Below are 12168 nucleotides of genomic sequence, written 5' to 3' on the forward strand. Positions count from 1 at the left end.
GCAAACAAAGATAAAGAATGATAAGCTTGGCCCTGGCCGGTTGGCTCAGTGGTAGAGCATTGACCTGGCATGCAGTAGTCCCAGGTTTGATTCCCGGCCAAGGCACACAGGAGAAGCACCCATCTGCCTCTCCACCCCTCCCCCTCTCCTTCCTCTCTATCTCTCTCTTTCCCTCCCGCAGCCAAGGCTCCATTGGAGCAAAGTTGGCCCAGGCACTGAGGATGGCTCTGTGGCCTCTGCCTCAGGCGCTAGAATGGCCCTGGTTGCAACAGAGCAACGCCCCAGAGCATTGCCCCCTGGTGGGCATGCTGGGTGGATCCGGTCGGGCACATGCGGGAGTCTGTCTGCCTCCCCGTTTCCAACTTCAGAAAAATACCAAAAAAAAAAAAAAAAGAATGATAAGCTTCTCCCTAAAATAGGACTGCTATATGGAAGTATAATTTAGAGTGAGACACTCAGAGGTTAGGTTAGGAAAAAAGACTCAAGAAAAGAATTAACTTTTAAGGAAAAGAGAACAGAGTAAATATAAAGATTTTCTTAGAAGGAAAACAGCAGAAAACAAGGAGCAAATATAGTTAAAGAAATTAAGCTTCCTTTCTCTAGAGAGAAATCCACAATGGCATATAGATTCAAGAGATGAGAGTCATGGTATAAGGAGACCCAGCCAGTAAATAGTGCCATGAAGATCACTTAAGTAATGGATAGGAGAAGTGAGAAACATCTAAGTGCCACATCTGGATGCCAAGATGGGGTGATCAACAAAATAGTTTATCAAGACTCAGATATCATCCATTAAACTACTGGGTCCTGTTGCAAAAATCACTTTCCAAAGGATTGTGGTCATTAATACAAGGTTGCAGATCTAGCACACCTCCTCTGAACATGAGACTATGATCAAGATTTCACTGTTGCTATATTCATGCTGAAACATGCAGGGAACAGAATCAGAAGCAATTTAAAAGTCACAACACATCAAATGGTAATCTGAAGTCTGGTTTTCTAATTTCCCTCTTCCCTAAGTTCAAATTCCTCGAAGTGATAAAAGAACAAATTCATATTTACAAATGTAGCCTCATATCTGCTTGCTTTGTCCACCCAGGAATGTGGGTGCTATGAAGAGAGGTAAAATTCCCCTTTGGACAAAGCAGGCCTGGCCACATCATTTCTCTTTGGCAGGAGATGGGAAAGCCTACTGGATGTCATATTGTCTTCACTCATGAATCTTCAGCATCACAATTTCCCTCCAGAAGATTTGTTTGGGCCAACAACCTTACTTTTGCAGGTGCTACATTTTTTTTTTACTGTAGGACATGGCTCTCCATGTATACACAGTTAGAACCATGGGTTGGGACCCCCGGACTTTTAGGGATATGGACTTTGAGGGCTTGATATTGGACATCCAGGCTGAGTCCTAGAATGCAGTTGACAGGGGACATAATACAGAGAACTTTAACTACTATCTTTTCTCCATGACTCAGGGAAGACTCAGGAAGCATCCAATCAAATGAAAGAGGTAAGTTACATAATAATAAAATTGTGGTGATGATAGCTAATATTGATTAGTTAATATTATTAACTAAAAATATAATATGTAACAGTATTATTAATGGTATTACTTAGTAGTTAATATTATTAACAGTGTGGACACTGTTCTAAGTATTAACTCAAGTAAGACTGACACGAAGAGGTGTGTGGAAAGGCTTCCTTAAAAGAACTGACCCTATGTTCTCACAGGAGGTTGGAGTGGAGAGAGATCACTTTGAGCTGGAGCATCTAGGGATGTTCCTTATGCTTAATGGGATTCTATCTGAGCCTTAAAGGATGGGCAGGGTTTGGAAATCACCTAGAACAGGAGCCTCTCTTTCAAAATACAGCAGTGGCTCCCCAAGGACAAGGTATATATCTCTTCCTTCCCTCTTCCCTGCACTCAAACTGTACTTCTTGAATGCAGAAAATGTCTTCACCTTCCTTAGGCTCCACACAGTGCCTGGCAAGTGGGCGTGGGACTAAATTGAGCTATATTTAGGGCTCCTCCACTGGGTTATGTAAACACAACTGGTTCAAGTTAAAACCAGGCTGGCTGTGGCCACATGTATGAGGGCGGTGGTTTACTATTTCCCTGGCACAATCTGTTGCCTTCCCCAGGCCAACACTCAGGAAGGACATTAAGATATGGAGGGCAAAGGCAGTATCTCTTCCTGTAGAAGCACTTGCTGGAAATGGGAGCAGGACAGTGAGGGGCAAGGGCACATGCAGAAAACCAAGGGCTTTGCACCAGATAGAACTGTGGCTCCTTATACTCTGCAGGAGCCAACTGTGAGGTCGGTGGGCAATGGGGAAAGGTCACTTGAGGAACCAGATCCGGGAAATTTGGCTGGAACTGCCCACACCCATGCCCGCCAAAAGAAACTTCCCACGAGTCCTTTGGAAAAGAGCGACTGTCTGCCAGCCAATAAAATTTCGCCACGTCATATCAACTCGACCACCCTACAGACGCTATAAATTACCCCCACATGGATCTCCCCATGTGAATTCTCTGGCCCCTGTCCCCTAGACCGGAGAACCTCATCCGAGAAGTGCTGTACTAAATAAAGCTTTTATTATTTTACACTTCGTGGCAATGCCCTTCCTTCTTCCTCGGCAGGGAAAAATACCTTACATCTGGTGCCGAAACCAGGGAGGAGTTTGAAGCCTGCTGGGGCCACTCTTCTCCCCTTCCCTTCCAAGGAAGAACCAGGACCTCCAACCTCCCACCCACTTCAGCACATGGTATGGTAAGTCCCCTGCCTCCAGCCTCCCTTCAGTTCTTTCTGCCAAGACTCCCTGTCTGTAATCACAGCTGTGTCAGGGATCTCTTATCCGTTCTGAGTATGTGTGTGCCTGTGGAGACGTCCCGGGCACTCCCACTCTACCTAACTCTTTGGTGGCCAGAGCTGGAGTTGTGGAACACCAATTCTCATCTCTGATCACTCTGAGAACTGAGGGTGGCCATAGAGGCACAGGAATCTAAACTTGACTCAGAAATACTCCTGGAGTGCCTTATCTGAAATCTCTCCCTCCCTAAAGAAAAAACTGTTCTTCTCTGCTGTGGCCAGGCCACAGAACCTACTGGATAATTGAACCAGATGGCCTCCTGAAGGGACTTTCGATTTTAACACCCTCACCAATTTAACTACTGCTAAAAGAACTGGGAAATGGTTGGAGATCCCTTACATTCAGGGCTTCTAGTATTTGCTCTCTGTCCTAATCTCTGTGCCACCTGCTCTATGCACAAGTCCTTTTGGCCAGAGAAACCTCAGCTAAACCCTCCACTCCTAATTTTTCCTCCTTCTCCTGATCCCAACTCTGTTCCCCTCCTGTACGGCTCCCTCCGTCCTATTGGGCTCCTCCCCTCCCTTCGCAGCATCCTGTTTCTCATTCACCTGCAAATACCAGTCCTTCTTTCTCCTCCCCTGCCAGCCAGGGGCCCCTCCTTTCTCCGCTGTGTTCTTAAGCCCCTCCCCCATCAGGTCCTCCTCTTCCCGCCATTGGCCCTCACATGGGTTTGCAGGGCTCTTGACCCCAAGGCCCAACTCTGGTCTTCTTGCAGGAAGGCCTGGCCTTGTCCTGCCTCTGGATCCAGTGTTTCCAGCTGAATCTGGGTGCTGGACTCCCCAGGAGCCCCCCTCCTCTTATTCTCAGCCCCCAAACCCCTACCAGAGATCTGTGAACATGGCATTTAAAGTTTTTAATGGTTGGGAGGAAAAGGCTAAGGCTGTTCACCAGGCCCACATGCAGCAGAAGGTAACACTCCAAACACAGACTATTGTGGCAGCCCTGAGGCCGGCAGAGCAACAGGGGCAAGGCATAGGAGGTGACCAACCCAAGTCCGAGCAGTAAAGAGGAACCGCACCAGGAGCTTGCTTTAAATGTGGCAAGGATGGTGTCTGGTCCCGGCAGTGCCCACTAAGCCCTGCCCTGACTGCAAGCAACCTGACCACTGGCGGATCAATTGCCCCTTTGGGCAACAAGCTTTGCCTCAGTGCCTCTACGTGGAGGACAAGCCACCCAAATGGGAGACCAAGCCAGCCAGGCAGGCCCACTGCTCAAACTCCTAGGCCTCATGAATGACTAACAGGGCCCAGACTTGAAGACCCCCATCACCCTTGCCAAGCCCCGGGTAATGCTGCAGGTAGCAGGTAAGTCCATCTCATTTCTTGTGGACACAGGGGCTACCTTCTCTGTTTTGCCATCACACTCTGGACCTCTAGTTCCCTCACAAGTCTTGGTTATGGGAGTGAATGGAACCCCTTCTTTTCTCCTTTGCACACCACCCCTGACATGCAGTTTGGACAGGACCCCATACAGTAATATTGACTACTCCTACGGCAGCCAAGCTCCTAGGGCAAACACTTTGGTACCATGGCTCTCGCCTCAAGCTTGTCCCCATACAGGACTGCTGGCAGTCAGAACCACTGGGCCCTACCCGTCTCTGGCTCACCAAAAGGTTGTCCCTGCAGATACCACTATTGCTCCTGTCCCTCCCACCAGGAACCTGCCGCCAGAGTGAGCTGAAGCAGGGAGCAATGCTGTTCAATGAGACTGGCCAATGGAAGAAAGCACTGGGGTCCTCCACCATCTGCAAGAGAAACTGCACAAGGACCTCTCCTCCTACAACCCTCTTAACTCCTGGTGACAGTCACCCATCCTCACCTGGGCTGCCCCTATCCTAGGTCCTCTTCTAATTATCAGCATATATTACTCATGTTTGCTCCTCTTTTCTAAATTCTTACAGGACCGCATCCACAAAGTTTCTCAAGTCACAGTCAAACAGATGTTCCTTGTGACTCCCCTCAAAGCCGCCACCTTCTGACTTCCCCTCCCCATGGCGCCCCTCACCAGCAGGAAGTAGCCAGATGAACAGCAGTGCTCCTATCTAACATGAAAGGTCGGAATGTGAGGTCGGTGGGCAATGGGGGAAGGCCACGTGAGGAACCAGGCCTGGGAACTTTGGCTGGAACCGCCCACACCCATGTGTGCCAAAAGAAACTTCCCAGGAGCCCTTTGAAAAAGAATGACTATCTGTCAATCAATGAAATTTCACCACGTCATATTAACTTGACCACCCTAAACAACCCTTTAAATTTCCCCCACGTGGATTCCCCCATGCAACTTCTCTGGCCCTTGTCTTGCAGACCAGAGAACCTCATCCAGGAAGCGCTGTACTAAATAAAGCTTTTATTATTCCACACTTCATGGCTATGCCCTTCCTTCTTCCTTGGTGGGGAAAATACCTTACACCAACACCTTCAAATTTTGGCCAGGCTTCTCATTAACTGCTTACACTGTTCAAACTCCAGTGTTTAATAATAGCTGCCCTGTCAGGTTATTTGGAAAATTGGCGATTTTTGGTATAGATATATTGCAGTATATAATAAAGTATTAACAAGTGAGTTACATAGTCAATTGTGTCTGGTAAAGAACAACAGCCACAAACTACCCAGCATTTAACACAACAACAACAACAAAAATTTTAAAATAACACAGCCAAGGTCAGAGGTGCTTCTGGTACCCACACTTTCATTAGGGGTTGGGGGATAGTAGCCAGGGCCTTTCTGGGCTTTGGGAGCAATAAGGGAAGCTCGGGAGCTCCAAAATGCTCTGCTCTCACCAATTTCACAAGTTTGGTGCTAGAAGTTTTCTGGCACTGATCAGATCATAGATGCATACCACATCATCCCCCAATGACCTTGCCAAAACAGTACTCAGGACCTTAGCATACCATTTGCCTTCTACCCCTGGGACCACTCTTACAAGGCTCCTGTTGGGCAAGTGGGTAGTTGGGGCATGGTGAAGGCAACAAGACTATTGCATGGCTTTAAAGGGCATCACTGTGGGGCCTCTTAAAGTTTTCATAAGTGTTCAGAGAGAGCCACACATCTACCCTACCAGATGCTCCTGTAGTTATTCCTTTTCTTCCAGCTCCTCATGTCTTACAGGATCCAGCTCAGAACCACCCACTATCCAAATCTCTGCTTCTTGTTGTGCTCTTCTTGAAATAATTAACTGTCTTGAATAACATTACCTTTCTACACAGTTTGTACACACCATTAAAGCATTGATAGGGTCCAGAACACACTACCCTAAAGTATGGCACCCTGTCATATTATGTATCTTAAACTGAAGTAATTTTTAAAAATGGCAGAAGCAAGATCACTCGGAACTTCTCCACTTACCATTATTCTCTGAAACAGGTTATAAAACTCCCATGTGAAAGGTACCCTCGCTATAGCAGGGGGAGAGAAGACATTCTTATTTCCAAAGATGAGGAATTCGAGCCAAGAAATCTGTACAAACTGGCCCTGGCCAGTGGCTCAGTGGATAGAGTGTGGGCCTGGCATATGGATGTCCTGGGTGTGGTTCCTGGTCAGGGCACACAGGAGAAGTGACCCTCTGCTTCTCCACCCTTCCTCCTCCTCTCCTCTCCTCTCTCCCTCTTGCCCTCCAGCAGCCAATGGCTCAATTGATTTAAGCATGATTCCAGGCACTGAGGATAGCTCCATTGGAACACATCAGCCTGCAGGTGCTAAAAATAGCTGGATACTGGAGCATCATCACCCCAGATGGGATTGCCAGGTGGATCAAGTGAGAGCGCATGCAGAAGTTTGCTTCACTATCTCCCCTTCTCTCACTTTAAAAAAGAAAGAAAAGGCCCTGGCCGGTTGGCTCAGCGGTAGAGCGTCGGCCTGGCGTGTGGGGGACCCGGGTTCGATTCCCGGCCAGGGCACATAGGAGAAGCGCCCATTTGCTTCTCCACCCCCCCCCCTCTTTCCTCTCTGTCTCTCTCTTCACCTCCTGCAGCCAAGGCTCCATTGGAGCAAAGATGGCCCGGGCGCTGGGGATGGCTCCTTGGCCTCTGCCCCAGGCGCTGGAGTGGCTCTGGTCACGGCAAAGTGACGCCCCGGAGGGGCAGAGCATCGCCCCCTGGTGGGCAGAGCATCGCCCCTGGTGGGCGTGCCGGGTGGATCCCGGTCGGGCGCATGCGGGAGTCTGTCTGACTGTCTCTTCCCGTTTCCAGCTTCAAAAAAAAAAAAAAAAAAAAGAAAAGAAAAGAAAAAAGAAATCTGTACAAACCTTGTTAAACTATCCCCCATCTTCCTAGTTACTTTTTTTTTTTAAGCAAGAGAGGGACAGAGAGAGGGATAGGAACAGACAGATAGGAAGGGACAGAGATGAGAAGCCTCAATTCTTCATTGCAGCACCTGAGATGTTCATTACACCTTGACCTAGGGCAGGGGTCCCCAAACTTCTTACACAGGGGGCCAGTTCACTGTCCCTCAGACCGTTGGAGGGCCGGACTATAAAAAAAACTATGAACAAATCCCTATGCACACTGCACATATCTTATTTTAAAGTAAAAAAACAAAATGGGAACAAATACAATATTTAAAATAAAGAACAAGTAAATTTAAATCAACAAACTGACCAGTATTTCAGTGGGAACTATGGGCCTGCTTTTGGCTAATGGGATGGTCAATGTGCTCCTCTCACTGACCACCAATGAAAGAGGCACCCCTTCCGGAAGTGCCGTGGGGGCCGGATAAATGGCCTCAGGGGGGCACATGAGGCCCGCGGGCCGTAGTTTGGGGACCCCTGACCTAGGGGCAACAGCAGAGTGAGTGATCCCTTGCTCAAGCCAGCAACCATGGGGTCATGTCTATAATCCTACATTCAAACCAGTGACCCCACACTCAAGTTGGCGATCTTGGGATTTTGAACCTGGATCCTCAGCATCCCTGGCTGACACTGTATCCACTGCACTGCTGCTTCATTACGCTTTCTAGTTACTTCTTTCCCACTTATTATTTCTAGCCTAAACCCCTTTGTCATGTCAATTCTTCACAAATTTATTGTTTATCTAAGAGGTATAAATGCTTCCTGTTCAGGTCACTTCCTCAGGTCTTTGTTCTCTTGTAACGGCTCCCATGTACATGTTAAAATTCAATAAAATGTGTATTTATTTGCATATTTATGGACAGAGTCATTTGTATTGCTCTCATTTATCTACCATTTAAAAAGCTGTAAATAGCTCAAAGAAAATCAAAGGAGATAAATCCAGGAAGATGCAGAAAACAGAACACTCAGTAATGTTGGGTTTTTTTTGCCTTCAAAAGCCTGCACAAATTTTCCTGAATATTGTCAGAATAATCTATTCTTTTTCCATAGCATATAGTTTATATTTGTTAAAAATAATAATAGGGGAGAGACAAGATGGCCACAGAGTAGGTGGACATTCCAACTCCCACATCCCAGAACCAAAGTAGATTAGAACTTAATTTTCAGAAAAGTCATCTTGAAAAACCAATTTTGGACTAAACTTAGGGGATTCTACAGCCAAGGACCACCAAAGAACCCACACTGAGACTAGTAGGAAAGATGGAGATGCAGAAAATGCTGCCCCGCTCCCGGGAGCAAGCAGTGGCCCAGATGGATGTTTGCGGTGGGGAAGATTGCACAGCAAGTTGTGGGTTGTGTGTCTTCAGTTCCAGAACTGGAGTCCCAGCTTAGAGCCCTGGAGCCTGGAAGGGGAAAATAGACTGTATTTGGCTGAGAAAGGAACCTAGACACTGTTTGAGAGAAGGAGACAGAACTCTCGGACCCAGGCTTTGTATTAAAGGGACCGCATGGAGAGCCTCACTCACAGCCACCTGCCCCGGGCTTCAGAAGAGGGGAGTGCGGGGAGGACTGGCATTGCCAGGGGAGAGTGTGGTCTCGGAGGCACAGGGGGAGACACTTTGAGGGAAGGACACCCTAACCCCTGGGCTGAACCACTTCTCAAATCTAAAGTGATCATTTTTCCTCAGAGCAGCAACACAGCAAAGGGAAGAAATTACCCTGCCCACTAGAAGCTCTCCTGCTCCAGTCAGAACAAAGAGGTGCTTAGAGGCAGGTAGCACATTAGGGACACAGGTAGTTGTAAGGTATTTTCCGCTGAGGAAGAAAGAAGGACATAGCCACCAAGTATGGATGAGCAAAACCTTTATTTACAGCACTCCTGGGCAAGGTTCACTGGTATGCAAGACAGGGGCCAGGGAAGTCGCACAGCTACTCCCGTGGGGGGTGGGGGTGGGTAATTTATAGCGTTGATAGGGTGGTGGTGGGTGGCAAAACTTCATTGGCTGATAGACAGTTGTTTTTTTCAAAATGATCCTAGGCCGTTTCTTTTGGTGAGCATGGGTGTGGTGGTTCCAACCAAAGTCCCCGGACCTGGTTCTTCATGTGACTTTCCCTCATTGCCAACTGACCTCACAGTAGTGAGTGCTGAGGTCTGAGCTACAATGCTCCCCCACACTGCTGAGTGCTCACCAGGGGCAGGCCAGCTGGCAGCAGTGAGGCGCAGCTGCAGGAGCCAGGGTGGTTTGAGCGAGCGTGTGTGGGCCCACTCATGGAGGCGTGAGCAGCGGCAGCCACTGCAAAGTTTGAAGAAAGCACGCAAGTCAGCACGTGGCTGAGCCCAGGTGACTGCGGAGGTGGTCCCAGTGGGCATATGCAGGCCTGCCTGTAGAGGTGGGAGTGAAGGCGGGAGCTGTGACAGCTGCTGCTTGGAGGTCCAATCTTGCGTGCAACCCCGCTTCTGATGCAAGCCTGCCCTTAAAGGCAGAGGGGGCCAGAAGACAGCAGAAGTGGTCCTAGCATCTGCACACAGGCCCACCAGTGGAGGCAGAGGCCACTGCAGCTGCTGTGGAGGTCCGAGGTCATGAACAATCTCACTAGGCATGGGCCTACCAAGGACGGTGGGAGCTGCAGTGGCCACGGAGGTGGGTTGGCACCAGTAGCACCTGAGCCCAAATGCCCAAGGCAGCAACAGCGCTGGTGGGGGGCCAGCGGACAGACCACACATCAGGAACACAGAGGTCAAATCCATTGGACCCCTAAATCCACACCCATCTCAGTGATGAAAACATAAAAAAAACAAAATAAACTAAAATAAATTAAAAAGTCTGGATAGAAAGACATCTGAGGCTAAGGGGCAAGTCACATCCAATACTGTACCTAATCACTGAATTACAGTACTGAGCCAACAAGTAGCCAGCAATAAGAGGCAGGAGAAAGCAGATCTCAGGGGAACTTGAACTTTGAAAGGAACTTCCCCCAGGCCAAGAGTAGATAAAAGCAAGCCTAAAAATGAAGCTGATAATTTCTTCTGGGCACCTGGGCCCAGAAGAAGCAGCCACAAGATCTGGATCACCTGTAGCTCCAAAAATGTTGATAAGAGCCAGTCATAGGCAGTGACCCCTATCAATCTGCACCAGGCTCCAGCCAGGGAGGTCCAGGGTGGGCACATCCAGCAGCCAGATATGAAGAGCATCAGCTCAGAACTTAACAGCCCTACTTAGATTAGAAGCTTAATGAAGGGCTCCTCACACCTGACCCAGCTAAGGCATAGAAAACACTGACACAAAAATCAAAAAGAATAGTGATAGCAGATAAATAGCCCACAGCAGATTACAAACAGCTGAAACCATCCCAAGAAGATTTAGAAACAACAGAACTGAAATCTGGAGGCAGACAACACCAACCCTAGACTCAGCTAGCCACACAAACAACACATCCAAAGGAGCAGTCTATACAGAGACAAAATGGAAAGACAGAGAAGTGCAATTCAAATGACTCAACAAGAGAAATCCCCAGAAGAAGAATTGAATGAAATGGATTCAAGATATTGGATGCAGAGTTTAGAATAATGATTGTTAGGATGCTCAAGGAACTTAGAGCAACAATAGATGGACAAAATGAGCATGTAAACAAAGAGATAACAAGCATCAAAAAGGACATTGAGATCATAAAAAAAGAATCAGATAGAAATGACAAACACAATATCAGAAATAACGATTACACTAGAAGGAATTAAAAGCAGGTTCAATGAAGCAGAGGATCAAATCAGAAATTTAGAGGGCAAGATAAGTGAAAGCACAGAAGCAGAACAGCAAAAAGAAAAGAGGATTAAAAAGTTTGAGAAGACTCTAAGAGAGCTCTGTGACAACATGAAGAGAAACAACATCTGCATAACAAGGTTCCTGAAGGAGAAGAGAAAGAACAAGAAATAGAGAATCTAATTAAAGAAGTCATAGCCAAGAACTTCCGTAAATTGATGCAGGAAAGAGCCACACAGGTTCAAGAAGCAGAGAGAATTCCATTTAAAAAGAACCCCAAAAGACCCACACCAAGACACATCATAATCAAAATATCAAAACTAAGAGATAAAGAAAGAATACTAAAAGCTGCAAGAGAAAAGTAGTCAATCACCTACAAAGAAGCCCCCATAAGAATGACATCTGACTTCTCAATAGAAACACTTTAGGCCATAAGGGAATGACAAGAAATATTCAAAGTAATGCAGAACAGAAACCTACAACTAAGACTTCTTTAGCCAGCAAAGTTATTTTTTTTAATTGAAGGAGAAATAAAAAACTTCTCAGATCAAAAAACAAAAGCAGACTTTGATAAATATAAAGGGTGAGATCAACAGCAATATTATAATAGTAAGGGATTTCAATACCCCAATAACATCACTAGATAGATCTTCAAGAAAGAAAATTAACAAAGAAAGAGCAGAATTAAGGGACATACTAGATCAGCTGGATTTAATAGATATCTTCAGAACCTTTCACCCTAAAGCAGCAGAATATACATTCCTTTTGAGTGTTGATGGTACATTCTCTAGGATAGACCACATGTTAGGACACAAACCGAGTCTCAATAAATTTAAGAAGATTGAAATCATATCAAGCATCTTCTCAAATCACAATGGCATGAAACTAGAAATCAACTACAATAGAAAAATTGAAAAACACTCAAACACTTGAAAACTAAACAGTATGTTATTAAATAATGAATTGGTCAACAATGAGATCAAGGAAGAGATAAAAAATTTCCTTGAAACAAATGAAAAAGAACATACAGCAACTCAAAATTTATGGGACACAATAAAAGCAGACCTGAGAGGGAACTTCATAGCATTACAGGCATACCTTAAGAAGCTAGAAAAAACTCAAATAAACTACTTGATGCTGCAACTAAAAGAACTAGAGAAAGAACAGCAAGTAAAACCCAGAGGAAGTAGAAGGAAGGAAATAATAAAGATCAGAGCAGAAATAAATGACATAGAGACTAAAGAAACAATACAGA

The sequence above is a fragment of the Saccopteryx bilineata genome, chromosome 8 (assembly GCF_036850765.1).
Source record: "Saccopteryx bilineata isolate mSacBil1 chromosome 8, mSacBil1_pri_phased_curated, whole genome shotgun sequence".
Lineage (NCBI taxonomy): Eukaryota > Metazoa > Chordata > Mammalia > Chiroptera > Emballonuridae > Saccopteryx > Saccopteryx bilineata.